Raw genomic sequence first — 22767 nt, 5'->3', positions numbered from 1 at the left:
CTTTGAGCCCCACCGTGGGGCTGTGGACTTTCCATTGGAGCCTGCGATCCCTTGACTGGATCGACACTCCAACCGCAGCCGGATTCCAACATCGAAGAGCTCGCAGTCTCTGTCGGGAAGATCCAGAGTCGAAGGTTTGACTAGCTCCGACCCGGAGTTGATCGCCCGGTGCGGGGGAGCTGAGATACCCCCCCCCCCCCCATGCAGGAGCTCGATCTCCCCAACCCGGAGGGCCGACCACCGGCTACGGGAGTCAAGATCGCCCTGTCAACGGAAGGCTCGAGGCCCCCGACTGCGGGAGAACAAAGTAGAGATTCAACTTTTTTTCGCCTTCCATCACAGTGAGGAATGTGGAGGAGTCACTGTGGTGGATGTTTTATGTTAAAATGTATTTGGTGTGTTCTGTTGCTTTTTATTAGTATGATTGTACGGCAAATCGAATTCCACATATGTTGCAAAACATACTTGACTAATAAAGTAATTATGACTACGGTTATGATTATTGGCAAGACCTTTAACAGCATTGTTGCTAGTGAGGGTAGGAACAGGGTGATAGGGGAACTGAATATGTGGCTGAGGAGTTGGTGCAGGAGGCAGGGATTTTGATTTCTAGACCACTGAGATTTCTTCTGGGGCAGGGGTGACGTGTACAAACGGGACGGGTTGCACTTTTGCTGGAGGAGAACCAGAATCTGCACAACTCCATACGCCTCCGCGATCGATGTGGGACCGGCCCCGCGAGGCCGTACACCTCAAGGGACCACATTTGGTCGCGCTAGATGCATGCTATCGCATGCTGGTGGGACAGGCCCTTTACCTATGTTTGTAGAGAAACTCCTATCTTTGAGATAGGAGACGAACCAGCTCAGGGCAGTGCCATCAATACCAACCCTGTACCGGAGACGGTCAATTAGGATGGTATGTTTGACTGTATCGAATGCAGCGCTGAGGTCGAGAAGGAGCAGGGTTGCACAGTCGCCGGATTCAATGGCGAGAAACAGGTCGTTGTGTACCTTCACGAGGTTGTCACACCAAAGGTCCAGGAAGAGCGTAGGGGCGTGACTATGAGGAAGGGAAGGGAATTAGACGTGGAGGCAGGTGAACCCAGTGGCCGTGCCTCTTCAAATCAGGTACACCCTCTTGGGTGCTGTCGAGGAGGAAAATGCATCAGTTGAGCAGCAGCAGCAGGCAGGGCTGTGACACCAACCCTGGCACTGAGGCTCAGCGCTGAAGGGTGACATCAGTCAGAGCCATAGTGGTGGGCGGGTCTATAGTTAGGGGTGCAGATAGGAGATTCTGCGGCAGCGGTCGAGACTCTAGGATGATGTGCTGCCTCCCTGGTGCCAGGGTCCAGGACGTCTCGGTGTGGTTTTATGACATCTTCAATAGGGAGGGGGAGCATCCAGAAGTTGTGCATGTTGGCACAAACGATATGGGTTGGAAGAGGTAGGAGGTTCTGCACTATGAGTATAGGGGGTTAGGTAAGAAACTGAAAATTAGCACCTCTGGTAGGTATATTACAAAACCTACCTGAATCGTGGCTGAGAATCTGCTCCACCCCATGTGCGCGGTTTTGGCGCTTTTTAGAGGGGGCGGGTTTAAAACGCGATTTTTACTAGGCTGTTGCAATCGAAAATGTTCAGCCTAGTAAATCATTAACGAAAAATCGCTGAAAGACCCCGTCGCAAAAGGTATTATTAGTTTTTATGGCCTTGTACAATAGTTATAGTAATTTAAAAATCACTCTCTCAACCCGCGACCTCTCGCAGCCCCAGGGTTTTATAAAGCAAACAATTAAAGGTATGTACCTTATTTTTACATTAAAAGGGGCTTCTTAAGAACCCTGTATATAAAGTTTTCTATAGCGAGTAGCTAATTTTGGGCTCTTTATATCCCACAGTATTTTTCTGGGCATTTGAGGCACAAATCCACTGCAATGTGAACGTTCTAAACCAGCGCGTTCACAGGATCCCACTAGAAAGCCGATTTAAAATGGACTTTAATTTACAGCATTTGAACACTAAATTCCTTCCATTTGGCCTATAAATTAATGTAAATGAGATTTTAAAATCATGTTTTATTGTGAATTATTTATGAATATTATTTGGACACTTGGGCTATTTAAAAACGTTAATCATTTATTAAGAAATGGATAGATGTTTAGATCTAGTAATTGAAGTTTGAAATTTGCTAAACTTGGGTAACTAACTAATTATATGCTTTAATTTCAGGTCATCCAAGTTAGATTATTTTATGTTTGTTTCAGAATGGTTCAATCTACGATAACTGAAAATTTCATTCAATTCTCTTAATTTTTAAGAAGGTTATGGCCTTTTGACTGTCCATGATCACAGCTTTTTTGTTATGTCCATAGAAAATCAATAGGGAACAAGATACTAATTTCCGAGTATGAAAATGGCCAGAACATTTTAAATACTTGAGATATGAAAGTGAATTAGGTGTCAAATTAAACTTATTTTTATGCTTTATCTGATGTGATAAATTACAGACTTGATTTTTTAAATCTCAAAATGTTGTAACATTGCTAACCTCTGGTGTCGTGATCTCTGGATATCTTCCAGTGCCACGTGCGATTGAAGGTAGGGGAGATGACTGTGTGGCTGAGGAGTTGGTACAGGGGGCAGGGATTCAGATTTCTAAACCATTGCGATGTATTTTGGGGCAGGGGTGACCTGTACAAGAGAGATGGGTTGCACCTGAACTGGAGGGGGATCAATATGAATCCAGGCAGGTTCACTACTACTACACGGGTGGGTTTATACCAACTTGGCAGGGGGGGTGGGATCTTATATACGACTGCGGCAAGTGGGAGGTTAGAAGTTGATATGGAGGGTGATGAGAGAAAGTTTAGAGGACAGAATAGGCAGGAGACAGACAATAGGTGCAGGAGGAGGCCATTCGGCCCTTCGAGCCAGCACCACCATTCATGTAATCATGGCTGATCATCCACAATCAGCACCCCGTTCCTGCCTTCTCCGCATATCCCCTGACTCCGCTATCTTTAAGAGCTCTATCTAACTCTCTCTTGAAAGCATCCAGAAAATCGGCCTCCATTGCCTTCTTAGGCAGAGAATTCCACAGATTCACAACCCTCTGTGTGGAAAAAGTGTTTGCTCGTCTCCGTTCTAAATGGCTTACCCCTTATTCTTAAACTGTGGCCCCTGGTTCTGGACTACCCCAACATCGGGAACAAGTTTCCTGCCTCTAGCATGTCAAAACTCTTAATAATCTTATGTTTCAATAAGATACCTCTCATCCTTCTGAATTCCAAAGTATACAAGCCCAGCCGCTCCATTCTTTCAGCGTATGACAGTCCCGGGAATTAACCTTGTGAACCTGCACCGCACTCCCTCAATAGCAAGAATGTCCTTTCTCAAATTAGGGGACCAAAACTGCACACAATGCTCCAGTTGTGGTCTCAGTGGGGCCCTGTACAACTGTAGAAGGACCTCTTTGCTCCTATACTCAACTCCTCGTGTTATGAAGGCCAACATGCCATTCACTTTCTTCACTGCTCGCTGTACCTGCAACCTACATGCAACGAGCAAGGAAGGAATGTTGGTTTAAATTATTGTATTGTATCGTATATCTTTATTGTAATTTTCCTGAGTACTCACATACCCAGAGGAAACAAAAAAACGTTGCTCAACCAGTGTCCATTCAGTGTGCAGTAAAAATAAATAGAAATAAAAATACATATAACATGAACAAATTAACACTCTACTCTCTACTAAACATCAACAGGCGTTCCGATCGGCAGCGGCACGACAGTGGCTCTGCTGCAGTGTGTCCAGGTTGATGGTTGGTGCGTTTATCAGTCTTATAGCCTGCGGGAAGAAGCTGAGGAGCATCCTGCTGGTTTTGCAGCTAATGCTCCTGTACCTCTTCCCAGATAGCAGGATGGAGAATATGTGATGCGATGGGTGGTAGGGGTCTTTGATGATGGAGATGGCTCTGCTGATACATCTCTTCCTGTATATGTCCAGCAGGAAAGGGAGTGGAGCATTTATTGTGGAGTGGAGCATAAATTGCACTTATTGTAATGCAAGAGGCCTGACGGGTAAGGCAGATGACCATAGGGCACGGATAGGTACGTGTTAAGATGGATAGCTAAAGCCTGGTTAAGAGAAGGGCAGGACTGGCAGCTCAAAGTTCCGGTATACAGGTGCTTCAGGAGAGACAACGGTAAGAGTTAAAGATGAGGCAGGGTTGCGATATTGGTTAACGAGGATGATCACCTTGTTGGGGGTGAACTACAGACCTCCAAATAGAATTAGAAGAACAAATATGCCAGGAGATTGCAGACAGCTGCAGGTCTAATAAGGTTGTTGTAGTAGGCAATTTTAACTTTCCCAATATTGACTGGGAATGCCATAGTGCAAAAGGTTTAGACGTGGTGGAATTTGCCAAATGTGTTCAGGAGTTTCCTCAAACAATATATAGAGGGTCCACACGGAATAGAGCAACCCACACGGAATAGAGCAACGATGGGTCTAATCTGGCATATTAGAAGGGGCAAGTCGTAGTGTCATGGAGTTATACATTATGGAAACACCAACCAATATGTCCCATCTACACTAGTCCCACTTGCCTGCGTTTGGCCCATTTCCCTCGAAACCTATCCAATCCATGTACCTGTCTCAGCTACCTCCTCTCCTCCTCTGGCAGCTTGTTACATACACCCACCACCCTTTGTGTGAAAAAGTCACCTTGGTTCTTGGTTTCTTGGTCCTCCAAAATATTCCAAATGGAATTTAAACTGGTGGTGGTACCTCATGGTGGTACCCCATCTCCCCCCTCCCCCACACCTCTCTCCCCTCCCCCCTCTCCTCCCCTCCCTCCCCTCCCATCCCTCTCCCCCACCCCCCTTCCCTCTCTACACCACCCCCCCCTCCCTCTCTCCCTCCGCCCCCTTCCCCCTACCCCTCTGTCCACCTCTCCACACTACCCCTCCCTCCCCACTCTTCCACTTCCCTCCCACTTACCCCCCTCCTCTCTCCCCCCCTCTCCCCCCCTCCCTTTCCTTCCGTCCCCTCACCCCCCACCCCTTCCCCTCTGTCCCTCTTCCACCACTCCCCCTAAACCTTCCTCCCTACCCACTCTTCCCCTTCTCTCCCCCCTCCCCCTCACACTCTCCCTCCCCCATTCTCTCCCCCTCTCCCCCTCCCCCCCACACTCTTCCCCCTCCCTCCCCTACCCCCCTCTCCCCCTCCTCCTCCCTCTCCCCCCGTCCCCCCCCTCCTCATCCCTCTCTCCTCCCGTAACCCACCCCTCTCTCCTCCCCCTCTCCCTGCCTGCAGTCATACACAATAATAATAAATAACAAAACACAAATTAACATCCACCACAGTGACTTCACCAAGCACCTCCTCACTGTGATGGAGGCAAAAGTCTTAGTCTCGGTCTCTTCCCTCCTTGTTCTCCCTCTGCGCTGAGGCGATCCAGGCCGAAGATGTCACCCTCCAGTCCAGCGGACCTCTGAAGTGATATCGCCGCCGCCTCAGCTCCAAGTCGGGCCGCTGCCGAAAGCTGGAACGCCGCCTCAGCTCCGAGTCCCGCCACCTCAGCTCCGAGTCCCGCAGCCTCAGCCCCGAAGTCGTCCAGCCTCGCGTTGTAAGTCCTGGCTGGCTCTGCCTCCGGAGCCTCGAGGTCGGTCGCAGTTGGAGACTGCCAGCTCCGCCATTAGGCCTCAGCGCAGACAGGCAGGGAAGGGGGATACGACAAGAAAAAGTCATATTCCTCCGAAGGAAGAGACAAAAAAAACATGTTTCACACTCTCCACCCCCCCCTCCGCCCCCCCACACATAACACAGCTTAATAAACTAAAATTTATCTAAAACAAGACAAAAAAAAACAACAAAAAAAGTAAAAACAGACGGACTACAGGCGAGCCGCAGCTGTTCAACAGCGCCGCCAGCCCTCAGATTCCTATCAAATCTTTTCCCTGTCACCTTAAACCTATGTCCTATGGTTCTCGATTTCCCATAGTCTGGGCAAGAGACCCTGTGCATTCACCCGATCGATTCCTCACATGATTTTATACATATCTTTTATGAAGATCACCCTTCATGTTCCTGTGCACCAGGGAAGAGTCCCAGCCTGCTCAACCTCTCCCTATAGCTCACACCCTCTGGTTCGGCAGGGCTGCCAACTCTCACGCTTTGAGCGTGAGACTCACGCCCTCAAGCAAACTCTCACGCCCTCACGCTCATCAGAAATTTCTCACGCTTAGTGGTGAGAAATTTTGTGATCAACGAAAATTTCAAAACTCGGATAAACTGCATGGTCCGCGGGTGTTGGAGAGCAGGGGCTGCGGGAGGGATGGGAGCAGAACCAGCAGCCAGAACAGATGCGGGGAGCCGGGACTGGTGAGTGTTTCCCGGGGCCGGCGTTTCGCTCGTTGCAGCTCTGGCCATGGAGCGCTCCGGACAGTGCATGTCCCGGGCGTCGGAGGCGTCGGAAGCGCCGCTGCCACGAGAGTCTCTGTGCCGAAGGGACAGACTCTCAAAGGGAGGTGGAGAGAGAGAGAGGGAAAGGAGACAGGGAGACAGTGGGGGGAGAGAGAGGGGGGAGAGGTGGAGAGAGAGTGAGAGAGAGAGTGAGAGAGAGTGAGACAGAGAGGGTGAGAGAGAGAGAGAGGGAGGGAGGGGGAGAGCGAGGTAGGGGAGAGAGAGGTAGGGAGGGAGAGTGAGGTGGGAGGGGGGAAAGTGAGAGAGGGGTGAGAGGGGAAGAAAGAGGGAAGAGAGAGGGAGGAGAGGGTAGGAGAGAATGGGAGAAGGGGAAGAGAGAGGGGTGGTAAAAGAGAGAGGGGGAAGAGGGGGAGAGGAGGGAAAGAGCGAAACGGGGAAAGAGTGAGATAGGGGGGCAAAGAAAAAGAGAGAGAGACAGGAGAAAGAGAGGGGAGAGAGGGCAGCGGGAAGAGTGAGGTAGGAGGGAGAAATGGGGAAGAGAGGAGGAGAGAGGGGGGGGGGGAGAGAGAGAGGTGAGAGAGAGTGGACTTCAAATGGGGGTGGTTGGAGAAGGCATCCTGCTTGCCTGCTAGATTTTCACTTACTGTAACTGCAGGAAAAATGTTCCCAATGTTGGGGGCGTTCAGAACCATGGGTCACAGTTTAAGAATAAAGGGGGGGGGGGGGCAGTTAGGACTGAGATGAGGACACACTTTCTTCACGTTGAGTTGTGAATCTGTGGAATTCTCTGCCACAGAAGGCAGTGCAGGCCAATTCACTGGATGTTTTCAAGAGAGAGTTACATTTAGTTCTTGGGGCTAATGACATCAAGGGATACGGGGAAAAAACAGGAGAGGTACTGATTTTAGATGAATAGCCATGATCATATTGAATGGCAGTGCTGGCTCGAAGGGCCAAATGGCCTATTCCTGCACCTATTTTCTATGTTTCTATGCTTGAGTATATGGCAATAAAACTAGATCACTTGATTTTGAAGCATTCATGCATGGTGGAGGTATAATGTAGTCATAGAGTGATACAGTGTGAAAACAGGCCCTTCGGTGCAACTTGCCCACACCCGCCAACATGTCCCAGCTATACTACCTGCTTTTGGTCCATACCTCCAAACCTGTCCTATCCATGTATCAGTCTAACTTTTTCTTAAATGTTGGGATGGTCCCTGCCTCAACTACCTCCTCTGGCAGCTTGTTCCATACACCCATCACCCTTTGTGTGGATAAAGTTACCCCTTAAAAAGTTACCTCTTAAAAATACTTCATACAAAAAACATTGAAATCATACTTCTACAGTGCACTAAAACATGATTTTAATACATCAAATTTCAAAACGTTCCTACCCTTCTTCCACACCCTCTCCCCACTCGGTTGCTCCACTCCCTCACCGGGTACCCCCAAGGCCAGTGATCAGTGATCGCACAGCCTCCCCCCTTTCAAAAACACTCCAATCCAATTTAAAGCATATATATTGCATTCAAGTGTAAGTTATAAGACTCGCTACAGTATGCACCATATTGCACAATTTCAAGCTGAAAAATGCAAATGTTCCGTACCAATGGGAGGGGGCACCCTCCTTCCGACCCCCCTCCCCGGGTTGCGATGCTCCCTCGGGCTTGGTCTCTCACAAATTTCTCACTCCCAACTCTCACACAATGTTGGCAGCCCTGGGTTCGGGCAACATCCTTGTAAATCTTCACTGCACCCTTTCAATTCACGAAATGCGACCTCACCAGCGTCTTATATAATTGCAACATGACCTCTTAATTTCTAGAAGATAGACACAAAATGCTTGAGTAACTCAGTGGGACAGAAAGCATCTCTGGAGAGAAGGAATGGGTGACATTTCGGGTCAAGACCCTTCTTCAGACTGAGAGTCAGGGGAGAGGGAGTCCAGAGACATGGAAGAGTAAGGTGCAAAGAGAACAATGATAAGGAAATGTGGAATGATTCATTGTTAGCTGAGGGGAAGGTGACAAGGAGGCATACAATCAGTAAAATGAATCACATACAAGAACTAAGAACTAGCTGTGGGGCCTGGGGCCCTGAGTGTGTTTAATGCCCCGAGTGTGATTAGGGCCCTGAGTGTGATTAGTGCCCTGAGTGTGTTTAATGCCCCGAGTGCGTTTAATGCCCTGAGTGCGTTTAATGCCCTGAGTGCGTTTAATGCCCTGAGTGCGTTTAATGCCCTGAGTGCGTTTAATGCCCTGAGTGCGATTAGTGCCCTGAGTGTGATTAGTGCCCTGAGTGTGATTAGTGCCCTGAGTGTGCTTAATGCCCTGAGTGTGCTTAATGCCCTGAGTGTGCTTAATGCCCTGAGTGTGTTTAGGGCCCTTAGGGCCCTGAGTGTGATTAGGGCCCTGAGTGTGCTTAATGCCCCGAGTGCGCCCTGAGTGTGCTTAATGCCCCGAGTGCGTTTAATGCCCCGAGTGCGTTTAATGCCCCGAGTGCGTTTAATGCCCCGAGTGCGATTAATGCCCCGAGTGCGTTTAATGCCCCGAGTGCGTTTAATGCCCCCGAGTGCGTTTAATGCCCCGAGTGCGTTTAATGCCCCGAGTGCGTTTAATGCCCCGAGTGCGTTTAATGCCCCGAGTGCGTTTAGTGCCCCGAGTGCGTTTAGTGCCCCGAGTGCGATTAGTGCCCTGAGTGCGATTAGTGCCCTGAGTGTGATTAGTGCCCTGAGTGTGATTAGTGCCCTGAGTGTGATTAGTGCCCTGAGTGTGTTTAGTGCTGAAGTGAGCGCATGTACGCATGTTCGGAGCTCTTCTAGAGTGTGCGCATGTGCAGGACATTTCCGGAGTGTGCGCATGTGCAAAGTATTTCGGGAAAAGCCTGCGGAATCAGCCATGTTTGCCAGACGTTTCTGAGGTTTATGTATTAAAGAAATAAGTTGCTTAAAGCTTAAATAAAGTTAAGTTAATTACGAGTAGTGAAAGTTTCATTTATCTCACAACAATTTAAGCAACTTATCTTAGAAGTCAAACAGTCCGACTTGGGATGGAGAAGCTACTGAAACCACAACGCTTGGATCTGGATCCCAACTCACCTGCTGCTGCAAAGAATTGGAAGCACTGGCTTCGTATACTAAATAACTTATTTGATGAGTGTGGCAATGATGCACCAGACAGACTCAAGATTAATAAGCTTTGTCTCTTCTGATGTATATGATTACATAGATGAATGTACAACTTATGATTCTGCTATTGATGTACTAAGCAAACTCTTCGTTAAGACACTCAACGTGATATTCGCTCGACACCTCCTTGCAACTCGGAAACAAAAAACTGGTGAGTCACTTGATGAATTTTTACAAGAACTTCAAAGACTTAGTAAAGACTGTGCCTTCAAGTTACGGCTGATCAATATCGACAGGAAGTTATTCGAGACTCTTTTATCAATGGTTTGGCATCGCCTTTAATACGACCTAGACTATTAGAACACAAAACCTTGGATTTACAGTCAGCTTACAATCAAGCTTACTCTTTAGACTTGGCTCAGAAAAATTCAGATACTTATGGCTCATCTAATGTGTATTCTGTTGCAAATACTACAAAAGAATTTCACCCACGTACTAATATGGGGCAAGCTGAAACAATTTCTACTGATAAAGGTGCCCTTGCTGCAGCATATAATTATTCAAAAAGGAACTGTTACTTTTGCGGGGGTAATATTCATAAGAGAGAGACATGTCCTGCTCGAGAGGCAACTTGTAATAGTTGTGGCAAGAAGGGACATTATTCTAGTACGCAAGTCCAAAGCAACTACTAAAAATGTGACTGCTGCCATAAACACGCCTTCTTTACATTATTCTAGAGTATGCAAGTCCAAAAGCAACTACTAAAAGTGTGACTGCTGCCATAAACACGCCTTCTTTATGTGCAATTACAGCTGCATTTCCTCAGAGCTTGTCTCATTCAGCTACAACAGTATCCATCAATGGCCATACACTTAATGTACTACTTGATTCTGGCAGTTCAGAAAGTTTTATGTGAACAAGTTGTGTCCCGACTAAATCTAACTATAATTCCTTCAAATAGAGAAATTTCAATGGCTCTGACAACTCTCAATACTCAAATTATAGGATCTTGTATTGTAGACTTTATTCTGAACAAAACTAGCTATAAATCTGTATGTCTTGGTATTTTGAAAAATTTGTGTAGCGATATAATTCTAGGTCAGGATTTCCAGAAACTGCACAGATCACTTTAAATAATGTATGAAGGAACTATGCCTGATCTTGTATTGTCAAAGCCACCAGTATTGTGTGTTTTTCTGCTGCATCTGTTGAATGTCCTTCATTATTCACTAATTTATCCTCCAAGTGCAAGCCAATTGCTACAAAATCAAGACATTTTAGTAAAGATGATAGGAACTTTATCAACACAGAAGTAACTAATCTTTTACAAGAAGGGATTATAGAACCAAGTTCTTCCCCTTGGAGGGCACAAGTTGTCGTGGTTAAGGACCCCTTGGAGAGACATAGAAAGAGACTCTGCATTGATTACTCCCAAACTATAAACCAGTTCACGGAGCTTGATGCATATCCATTACCTCGAATAGAAGAGATTATCAATACATTAGCTAAGTATAAAATATTCTCTACTTTTGACTTAAAAAGTGCTTACTATCAAATTCCTCTGAAGGAATCAGAGAAGAAATACACTGCGTTTGAAGCAAATGGGAAATTATATCACTACTGCAGTTCCTTTTGGGGTAACTAATGGCGTGGCTGTTTTTCAGAGAGAGATGGACAAACTTGTTGAACAGGAAAACATTAAAGATACTTTCCCTTATCTTGATAATATAACTATTGCAGGAAAAGACCAAGCTGAACATGATGAAAATGTACAACGGTTTTTAGATGTTGTACATTCTAAAAATCTAACATTAAATGAGGCTAAGTCAATAACATCAGTATCATCAATTAATATTCTTGGTTATTGGGTTGGAAATGATATAATCAAGCCAGATCCAGAAAGACTCCGCCCACTCCAAGAAATACCTGTTCCAGCAACATTAAACTCTCTACGAAGGGTTCTTGGGATGTTTGCATATTATGCTAAATGGATACCAAATTTTTCTGACAAAATTCAACCTTTGATTAGAGCAAAATCTTTCCCCTTGACTCTACAGCAATTGGTGCCTTTACTTCTTTAAAGAAACAATTGGAATCTGCGACATTACACGCCATCGATGAGGATCTCCCCTTTGTTGTTGAATGTGATGCCTCTGATTTAGCAGTATCAGCAACATTAAATCAAGGGGGACAACCAGTGGCTTTCATGTCTCGTACTCTCCAAGGTAGTGAATTGCACTACCCATCCGTCGAAAAGGAAGCTACAGCAATTATTGAAGCAGTGAGGAAATTGAGTAATTTCCTTGCTCGCCAGCACTTCAGATAATAGATCAGCGTTCAGTAGCTTTTATGCTGGATAATCGGAAACGAACGAAGATTAAAAATAGTAAAATTTATGAATGGAGGATTGAATTATCTGCATATAGGGTGATTTCACGAAAGGTCACTGGAGCGTAGATGCGCACCCACGTGACCGAAAATCTGAAGCGGAGTACATGCTACATATCCGGTACATGTTAGTGAATGGGAAAACACGCACTTTCACACCCGTTAAAAACATCGAAAACGGCCAGTTTTTGAGCTGCAATTTACTGTGCCAGTCGGGGTGACTGTGAGGCACAGCTACCTAAATTTACAGTCCAAAAAAAAGATAGAAACTAAGGTAAATTCAAGAGGGAGCTGAAGGTGCAAATCCAGCGGAAATGCTTATCGGACATTTGCCGTGGAGATTTAAAGATCCAAAATATCGGGAATTGTCGCGTTTGCTCGCTGCATTTCATCAATAAAGATAAAAAAAGTCAATAATGCCTTACTTTTGATGAAATGCAGAGAGCAAACGCGATAATTCCCGATATTTTGGATCTTTAAATCTCCACGGCAAATTAGTTTGTATCTTTTTTTTGGACTGTAAATTTAGATAGCTGTGCCTCACGGTCACCCCGACTGGCATTGCAGCTCAAAAACTGTCCGTTTTCGATGTTTTTAATGGGTGTGAAAGTGCGTGTTTTCCCATTCACTAACATGTACCGGATGCATAGCATGTACTCCACTTCAGATTTTCGGTCACGTGGGTGCGGATCTACGCTCCAGTGACCTTTCGTGAAATCACCCTATAGTTATTCAATTGAGTACCGCCCTGGTAAGGATAATGTTCCTCCGGACACATTAACTCGAGCATTTTGTGCCTCTGTTCATTCTTCTGCACTCACTGATCTTTACAATGGGTTGTGTCATCCTGGAGTCACTCGTTTGTTACACTATGTTCGTTCCAAAAACTTACCTTTCTCTACAGAAGATGTGAAGATGACGTGTGCATCATGTAGAATCTGTGCTGAATTAAAACCAAGGTTCTTCCGTCCTGAAGGAAGATTGATCAAAGCTACTCAACCTATGGAACGTTTGAGTATTGGCTTCAAAGGGCCTTTACCATCCTCCTCTCGAAATTTTTATATACTTACCTGAGTGTGATTAGTGCCCTGAGTGTGATTAGTGCCCTGAGTGTGATTAGTGCCCTGAGTGTGATTAGTGCCCTGAGTGTGATTAGTGCCCTGTGATTAGGGCCCTGAGTGTGATTAGTGCCCTGAGTGTGATTAGTGCCCTGTGATTAGGGCCCTGAGTGTGATTAGTGCCCTGAGTGTGATTAGTGCCCTGAGTGTGATTAGTGCCCTGTGATTAGTGCCCTGATTAGTGCCCTGAGTGTGATTAGTGCCCTGAGTGTGATTAGTGCCCTGTGATTAGTGCCCTGAGTGTGATTAGGGCCGAGTGTGATTAGTGCCCTTGATTAGTGCCCTGAGTGTGATTAGTGCCCTGAGTGTGTTTAGTGCCGAGTGTGATTAATGCTCTGAGTGTGATTAGTGCTCTGAGTGTGTTTAATACCCTGTGATTAGTTCTCAGAGTATGTTTAATACCCTGAGTGTGATTAGTGCTGTGAGTGTGATTAGTGCTGTGAGTGTGATTAGTGCCCTGCAGCAGCAGCGGCGCTGGGTGGGCCTGGGCCCGGGGTGTGAGTGTGTTTGGCGCCTCTGGCGCCTCTGGCGGCCGTGGGGGGGGTGCAGCACGCTGTGGGGGGGGGGGGGGGGGGGGTGAGGCGCAGATACGGGGCCGCCCCGGGGTGGGGGTGGGGGGTGATGGTGATGGGGGGGCGGCTTCACCCCGACGCCGCACCTGGTGAACTGCCACCATGCGGCGCTCTCCCAGCGCCGATCCCGTCCGTGCCTCTTGAGTCATGATCCATGGAAACACTGTCGGGGGAGCGGGCCCGGAACTCACTGACAGTGGAGCCGTGAGCCGTGAGCTGAAGCCGTGAGCCGTGAGCCGTGAGCCGTGAGTGAGCCGTGGGCGCGGCGCTTGTGGCAGCGAGCGTCTTGTGCCGATGTTTCACTATTGCTGCTATCTCGCACCAGGATGGCCGAGTGGTTAAGGCGTTGGACTTAAGATCCAATGGACATATGTCCGCGTGGGTTCGAACCCCACTCCTGGTATTAGATTTTTTGCAACAGCGGTGAATCACTTCATGAAATAAAAGCTTCAATTCACTGTACAGTTTATGGAAGATATTTCTGTATAGAAATTAGTCTTTATTTAAAACATCAATGCAATACGTTACAATACGTTTTTTAAAATTACAATTACATCAATCCAATATATTACATGCTTATATTAGTTCTAAAATATAAAGTACAATGAGCATGTTTTCAAAAACATCAAAATTAACACTTGATTCAAAGATTTAATTTTACATTATTTGGCCACAGTATTATAGTGAAATGCTTTGTTTTGCCTACAACCTGGTAAAATTGTATTATGAGCCGTGATCAAATTGTATAAAATTGAAAGGGAGTATTAATCAAATTACATTTAATATAAAATCGCAAATATTTGCTTTTAATGGAATGTAATCCCAAAAATATTTCACTTAAATTATTCATAATTTAAAATTATATGTTTTTATATAAATTGGAAGTATAACTTTAAGAGTATTATATAAAAGTAAATTGTTATTTTACTTTTTATTAAAGAAATGTATAGAGACAAGTTTTGTTGGGAAAAATGTAGGTCTACATTTAGGATGTACAATAAATATTTAGTTGTCTGGAACTGGAACATTATGAAACATTATAATGGTTTTAAAAAAAAATTCAGGATTGCACTGTTAATATTCCCATATACAGCAATATCTTTGAATAAAACTTTAATAACATCCAAATGAATTGAATGGTATTCCTTGCAAATTACGGTAAATCTAGTGTTAGATACAGAATGCTGGAGTAACTCAGCGGGACAGGCAGCATCTCTGGATAGAAGGAATGGGTGACGTTTTGGGTCGAGACCCTTCTTCTGTTTACAGTTTCACTTCACAGCAATGCCCTTGTTTCCTTGTCACAATAGAGGGCTGCACATAGCCGCAAGAGGGCAGGCAAGTCAAGATTCAACATTCAAGAGAGTTTATTGTTATGTGTCCCAGATAGGACAATGAAATTCTTGCTTTGCTTCAGCACAACAGAATATAGTAGGCATAAATAAATGCAGAACAGATCAGTGTGACCATATACCAATGAATATATATATATATATACACACATAAATAAACAGATAAAGTGCAATGGGCTCAGAGTTTTGTTTAAGTTGAATTTAATAGCCTGATGGCTGTAGGGAAGCAGCTATTCCTGAACCTGGATGTTACAGATTTCAGGCTCCTGTACCTTCTTCAAAGTAACCTGAAGGCAGCGGGGAGATGAATGAGTGGCCAGGGTGGTGTGGGTCTTTGATGATGCTGGCAGCCTTTTTGAGGCAGCGACTGCGATAGATCCACTCGATGGTCAGAGCCGATGATGGACTGGGCAGTGTTTATCACTTTTTGCAGTCAACTGCAACTATTTCTGTTTGTTAGGTGCCCAAGAAACTGTTAACTTTAGAAGAGGATGGCTGAGGATCCGCAAGCCCATCTTCATCAATGGTGATGGAGAGTCAACAACTTCAAGTTCCTGGGCATGCATGTGTATCTCTGAAGACCTGTGCTGGATCATTGATGCAATCATAAAGAAAGCTCATCAACACCTCAACTTCATTAGAAGATTGAGGAGATTCCGTATGTCACCAAATACACTCTTAAATACTCAGTCTGAGGAAGGGTCTCGACCTGAAACCTCACCCATTCCTTCTCCCCAGAGATATTGCCTGTCCCGCTGAGTTACTCCAGCATTTTGTGCCTTTCTTAAACTTTTACAGGTTCAAGTGTATTAAATACTGGGAGACATCGAACAGGCTTTCATTGCTTTCGCTGAAATGCCGATGGTTGCAGGGAGACCTGGTAGAAATATATAAAATTATGAAAGGCAGAGTCATAACCTTTTTTCCAGGATGGAAACATCAAATACTAGAGGGTGAAATTTAAAGGAGAAGCATGGGGCAACATTTTAGCCCGGAACACATTACCAGGAGTGGGGTTCGAACCCACGCGGACACATGTCCATTGGATCTTAAGTCCAACGCCTTAACCACTCGGCCATCCTGGTGCAATATAGTCAAACCAACGCAGGACCTTCACAGTGAATGGTAGGGCCCTGGAGTCCCTGGAGAGGGACGTTCTGAGAGCGAACCAAGACACATTCCTATCAACTTGTTGACATGGCAATAACTGTATTGAATTGAATTGAATTGAGGGTTGTCTGAGTACTGGTACACAGTTCCCTGAAAGTGGTCCTGAGCTACAGGGAGAGACTTGGCAAGCAAGGACTTTATTACTTGGAGTGCAGAAGGCAAAGGGGTTATCTTATAGACGTGTATAAAATCATGAGGGGAATTGATAGGGTGCATGCACAGTGATTTACCCAGAGAAGGGGAATCAAGAGTCTGGTTTATACCAAAGGTAGATGCTAAAAGCTGCGTCAGACAGCATCCCTGGAGAAAAGGAATAGGTGATGTTTCAAGTCGAGACCCTTCTTCAGACCAGGGAAATTGGCTGGCTGTGCTGACGAGGATGAAAATGGAGTGTTTTAATAATAATAATAATAATAATAAATTTTATTTATGGGCGCCTTTCAAGAGTCTCAAGGACACCTTACAAAATTTAGCAAATAGAGTAAAAACAGGTAAGCGGAATGAAATAAATAGTAAAGACATCACCAGTACACAAATTAAAGTGAATTCAATCCAAAGACAAAAATCAAAAACACAATATGAAGAGAGAGCAGCGGCAGCTAAAGCACGCCAGCGTACACTCTCCCTTCCGGCAGCCATCTTGGACACAGAATAAAATAATAATTTACACACAAAAAAACATCCCCCCACAATGGTTACCACTGTGGGGGAAGGCACAATGTCCAGTCCCCATCCCCAGTTCTCCCATAGTCAGGCCTATTGAGGCCTCCACAGTTGCCTCTACGGAGGCCCAATGTTCCTGGCCATTCTCGCCGGGTGTTGTTGCTCCGGCGTCGGGAGAATCCTCACAGCGGCTGGGACGGCTGGAACGGCCGTGGCTTTCCGAAGCCGACAGGGCCGCGTCGAGGCTCTCGATGTTAAAGTCGGCACCGCCGCCCGCAGCTGGTCGCTCCACGGTCCCGCAGCTTTAAGGCCTTCCTGGTGAGGGATGGAGGTGTAGAGTGACTGACTGTCCATAGCGGAGATGAGGGAGTGGGGGCTCGGAAAGCGGAAGTCATTAAAGAGACGAAGGGCGTGTGAGGTATCTTGCACATAGTTCGGGAGGGATTGGACCAGGGGAGGTGAGGATAGGATGGAGTCGAGGTACGTAGAAATCATTCTGTGGGACAGGAGCAGGCAGAAACAATGGGTCTGCCAGGGCAGTTGTGTTTATGGATCTTGGGGAGAAGGTAAAACCGGGCCCTGCTCTGGAGGGCAGACAGCTGGATGTGATAAATCAGAGATAGTCTGCAAAGTGATGGCCTGGTGCTCATCTGTCGAGTCATGGTCCAGGGGTAAGTAAGAGGAGGTGTCTGAGAGTTGGCACCTGGCCTCAGTGTGGTGGAGGTCAGCTCGTCAGATGTGAAGAAGGGTCTCAACCCAAATCGTCACCTATTCCTTTTCCCCAGAGATGCTGTCTGGCCCGCTGGATTACTCCAGCTTATTGTGACTCTCTATAGAATAAGCTGCCAGTGGAGATAATTGAGGCAGGTACAAGTACAATATTTAAATTACATTTGGACAGGCACATGGAAATAAAATGCTTCTAGGAATATGAGCCAAATACATGCAAATGGGACTTGCTTAGATGGGCCACCCGTAGGTACTCGGGGCATCAGGTAAGACGGGATGTTTTTTCAGCATGATGAAAATTGTCCACGAATAAAAAAATTGCCTCGAGGACCTACGGCTGGCATAACGAGCCACTACGATATATCCACGGCCTCCTACGGACTCGTTACGAACGTTCTACGAGTTTGAAAACTCGGGAGAATTCGTGAATAACTCGGGAGAATTTGTGAATAACTCGGGAAAGTGGGACAGCCCCTTTAATGTGCAGGGATCAGTGGTTGGTGCAGACTCGGTGGGCAGAGGGGCCCGTTTCCACGCTGTATCTCTAAACTAAACTAATATATAGGTGCTCACTCACTTTCAACATCAGGCTCATGCTGTGTAGCTATTCCACTAAATATTCACCTAGGCAGGGGCAAAATAGGCCACTGCCTGGACTTTGGTTCAACATTGCCCATTTTTATTTAAAGGCATGGATCACACATTATTATTCTGTAAGGGTGACAGTCTCTAAGTAGAATTGTACAGTCAATTGGCAATTTTAAAGAGGAGATTCATAGACTTTTGAAATCCAGACGATTAAGGGATTATAGATCACAGCTATTTGTAGAAAGGAACTGCAGATGTGGGTCTAAAGAAGGGTCTCAAGCCAAAACATCACCTGTTCCTTTTATCCAGAGATGCTGTCTGGCCCGCTGAGTTACTACATCTTTTTATCAAAGATAGACCAGGTTAATTCCCGGGATGGCGGGACTGACATATGATGAAAGAATGGGTCGACTGGGCTTGTATTCACTGGAATTTAGAAGGATGGGAGGGTATCTTATAGAAAAATATAAAATGGGGGAAGGCACAATGTCCAGTCCCCATCCCCAGTTCTCCCATAGTCAGGCCTATTGAGGCCTCCACAGTTGCCTCTACGGAGGCCCAATGTTCCTGGCCATTCTCGCCGGGTGTTGTTGCTCCGGCGTCGGGAGAATCCTCACAGCGGCTGGGACGGCTGGAACGGCCGTGGCTTTCCGAAGCCGACAGGGCCGCGTCGAGGCTCTCGATGTTAAAGTCGGCACCGCCGCCCGTGGCTGGCCGCTCCACAGTCCCGCAGCTTTAAGGCCTTCCTGGTGAGGGATGGAGGTGTAGAGTGACTGAACGTCCATAGCGGAGATGAGGGAGTGGGGGCTCGGAAAGCGGAAGTCATTAAAGAGACGAAGGGCGTGTGAGGTATCTTGCACATAGTTCGGGAGGGATTGGACCAGGGGAGGTGAGGATAGGATGGAGTCGAGGTACGTAGAAATCATTCTGTGGGACAGGAGCAGGCAGAAACAATGGGTCTGCCAGGGCAGTTGTGTTTATGGATCTTGGGGAGAAGGTAAAACCGGGCCCTGCTCTGGAGGGCAGACAGCTGGATGTGATAAATCAGAGATAGTCTGCAAAGTGATGGCCTGGTGCTCATCTGTCGAGTCATGGTCCAGGGGTAAGTAAGAGGAGGTGTCTGAGAGTTGCCACCTGGCCTCAGTGTGGTGGAGGTCAGCTCGTCAGATGTGAAGAAGGGTCTCAACCCAAATCGTCACCTATTCCTTTTCCCCAGAGATGCTGTCTGGCCCGCTGGATTACTCCAGCTTATTGTGACTCTCTATAGAATAAGCTGCCAGTGGAGATAATTGAGGCAGGTACAAGTACAATATTTAAATTACATTTGGACAGGCACATGGAAATAAAATGCTTCTAGGAATATGAGCCAAATACATGCAAATGGGACTTGCTTAGATGGGCCACCCGTAGGTACTCGGGGCATCAGGTAAGACGGGATGTTTTTTCAGCATGATGAAAATTGTCCACGAATAAAAAAATTGCCTCGAGGACCTACGGCTGGCATAACGAGCCACTACGATATATCCACGGCCTCCTACGGACTCGTTACGAACGTTCTACGAGTTTGAAAACTCGGGAGAATTCGTGAATAACTCGGGAGAATTTGTGAATAACTCGGGAAAGTGGGACAGCCCCTTTAATGTGCAGGGATCAGTGGTTGGTGCAGACTCGGTGGGCAGAGGGGCCCGTTTCCACGCTGTATCTCTAAACTAAACTAATATATAGGTGCTCACTCACTTTCAACATCAGGCTCATGCTGTGTAGCTATTCCACTAAATATTCACCTAGGCAGGGGCAAAATAGGCCACTGCCTGGACTTTGGTTCAACATTGCCCATTTTTATTTAAAGGCATGGATCACACATTATTATTCTGTAAGGGTGACAGTCTCTAAGTAGAATTGTACAGTCAATTGGCAATTTTAAAGAGGAGATTCATAGACTTTTGAAATCCAGACGATTAAGGGATTATAGATCACAGCTATTTGTAGAAAGGAACTGCAGATGTGGGTCTAAAGAAGGGTCTCAAGCCAAAACATCACCTGTTCCTTTTATCCAGAGATGCTGTCTGGCCCGCTGAGTTACTACATCTTTTTATCAAAGATAGACCAGGTTAATTCCCGGGATGGCGGGACTGACATATGATGAAAGAATGGGTCGACTGGGCTTGTATTCACTGGAATTTAGAAGGATGGGAGGGTATCTTATAGAAAGATATAAAATTCTTAAGGGATTGGACAGGCTAGATGCAGGAAATATGTTCCTGATGTTGGGGGAGTTCAGAACCAGGGGTCACAGTTTAAGAATACGGGGTAGGCCATTTAGGACTAAGATGAGGAAAAACGTTTTTAACCAGAGTTGTGAATCTGTGGAATTCTCTGCCACAGAAGGCAGTGGAGGCCAATTCACTGAATGTTTTCAAGAGAGAGTTAAGGGCCTGTCCCACCAGCATGCGATTGCATGCGTCCAGCACGACCAATCGTGGTCGCTTGAGGCTTACGGCCTCGCGGGGCTGGTCCCACTTTGATCGGCGGAGGTGTATGGAGTTGTGCGGGGCTGGTCCCGACATCGTGCGGGGCTCCAAAAATCTTGCACTGTCCGAAAATCCCACGCACCAACGGCCTGTCGGCCCGCAGACGCATTGACGGCGTACACAGCATCTCGAAGGGCGTACGCAGCATCTTGACGTCAGCATCTTGACGTCGTACGCAGCGTCTTGATGGCGTACGCCTAGCACGTGGCGTTGCGCGATTACGTCACCGCCCGACGCCGTGCGACATCCAAATTCAGTCGGCCCGCCTACTGCCCAGCTGATTGGTGAGTATGATGTCGGGACCAGCCCCGCACAACTCCATACGCCTCCGCGCTTGGAAGTGGGAGTGGCCCCGCAAGGCCGTACGCCTCAAGCGACCACGTTTGATTGTGCTAGACGCTTGCAATCGCATGCTGGTGGGACAGGCCCTTTAGATTTAGCTCTTGAGGCTAACGGAATCAAGGGATATGGGGAAAAAGTAGGAATGGGGTACTGATTTTGGATGATCATATTGAATGGCGGTGCTGGCTCGAAGAGGCGAATGGCCTATTCCTACACCTATTTTCTATGTTTCTATATGTTCTTTGAGTTACATCAGTCCTGACTTCACTGACAGCAGTAATAATAGTAATAATAATAATAATAATATTAATGACAGCTAATGGAATGGTACAGGTGCTAAATGGCAGCCACCTCTTCCTATATTCCTTTGCTCCCTTGTTTCATTGTCAGCAAGAGACAAGAAGTGATATTTCAGGAGAGTTGTGACTACTTGGATGTTTTTGCAGATCTGGATATTTTGCCAAGACAGCGTCATTGTCAGTTTATATATGTCATATCCTGAGGCTGTTGATGCATTTTCAAGGTTCCATAGAGCATCAGGCTTTTGCAACTAAAACTGGGGATCTTCGAGGGTGAATAACAAGGATATAATTTCATCGGAGAGCTTGGATGCGTACAGTTGCAAAGTGTAGATTGTGATCAAATTACAGCTGACAACACCTGTCAGATTTTATTTAGTGTACATAAATACAAGCCTTTGTTCATTGCTAATATTAGTCTTGCTTTCCTTCACCAACTCTATCCCCTCACCTTTCCCTAAGGGGTATTGACACTTTTCTGGGCCAACTTTCACCAGCACCTGTGCTTGATTCATCATGAAGGACCTTGCTTCTTCTGCTCCACTTAGGCGACTTTTTAGGCGACTGCAGGAGACTATGCAGTCGCCACATGTTCACGGGTGGTTGCCGGGGAGTCGACTTCATGGTCGCGAGGAGTTCCCGTATTCTGGGAACTAGTCGCGGCCTCATTATGGTTGCCGTGAATCTTTCAAAATGTTGAAAAATTAGCGGCGACCAGAATGAAGCCGCCATGGAGAGTAGCGAGAATTCTCGTGGGTCGCCAGGAGGTCGAAGGTTCTCGGAGGTTGTAGCCGGTGCTGACCATTGAATTTCATTGGCCCATAGGGGAAAAAAAAACGTAAGCAGTAGTTTTCAGAACCAAGGATAACCGACCGGTAATGTTAATGTCCGCCGAGCTTCACAGCCGTGTATCTCTGGCTTCTTAAAAGTTGCCTCCACTCCTTCTTCCTCCTTCTCCCCCCCTTCTCCCCCTCTCCCCCTCCTCCCCCCCTCTTTTAAAGGACACCATACACTGTGCCTTTTAGCTTCTTAATTACAGCGCCAACCTTCCTGTTCATCGCGGTGTGTGTCTGTATTACATTGGCTTTGCACCGTGTGAATTTCACTCAGACAGCGCTACCCCCGCTTGCCCTGTCCCCCGCTTGCATAACGGGCTGGTGTGTGTGTGTGTGTGTGTGTGTGTGTGTGTGTGTGTGTGTGTGTGTGTGTGTGTGTGTGTGTGTGTGTGTGTGTGTGTGTGTGTGTGTGTGTGTGTGTGTGTGTGTGTGTGTGTTCCACTCTGACAGTTGCCGTTCCAGTTGCCGGTTTTTCTGGCGACTGCTGGCAACTTGACAGTCGCCTGAAAAATCACCTAAGTGGGACAGGCCCATTCTGATGCCAAAAGGAAGTTGACACTTTTTTACCAGTGAGTGTAATAAGTGGAACTGGAGGAGTGTGCATGAAATCGGAGGAGAC

General features: G+C 46.6%; 2 non-coding genes across 2 annotated transcripts; one reads left to right on the top strand and one right to left on the bottom strand.

Annotated features, from left to right (window-relative positions):
* Window positions 1-13958: 13958 nt before the first annotated feature.
* trnal-uaa (transfer RNA leucine (anticodon UAA)) lies at window positions 13959-14041 on the top strand. Its single transcript has one exon. It is a non-coding gene; the product is annotated as a tRNA-Leu (tRNA).
* Window positions 14042-15992: 1951 nt separating this feature from the next.
* trnal-uaa (transfer RNA leucine (anticodon UAA)) lies at window positions 15993-16075 on the bottom strand. Its single transcript has one exon. It is a non-coding gene; the product is annotated as a tRNA-Leu (tRNA).
* Between the last annotated feature and the right edge of the window lie 6692 nt (window positions 16076-22767).

Source organism: Leucoraja erinacea, chromosome 8 (assembly GCF_028641065.1).
Source record: "Leucoraja erinacea ecotype New England chromosome 8, Leri_hhj_1, whole genome shotgun sequence".
NCBI classification, from domain to species: Eukaryota; Metazoa; Chordata; class Chondrichthyes; order Rajiformes; family Rajidae; genus Leucoraja; species Leucoraja erinaceus.
The sequence above is the reverse complement of the archived record's forward strand: the minus strand, read 5'-3'. Positions and strand labels throughout refer to the sequence as shown.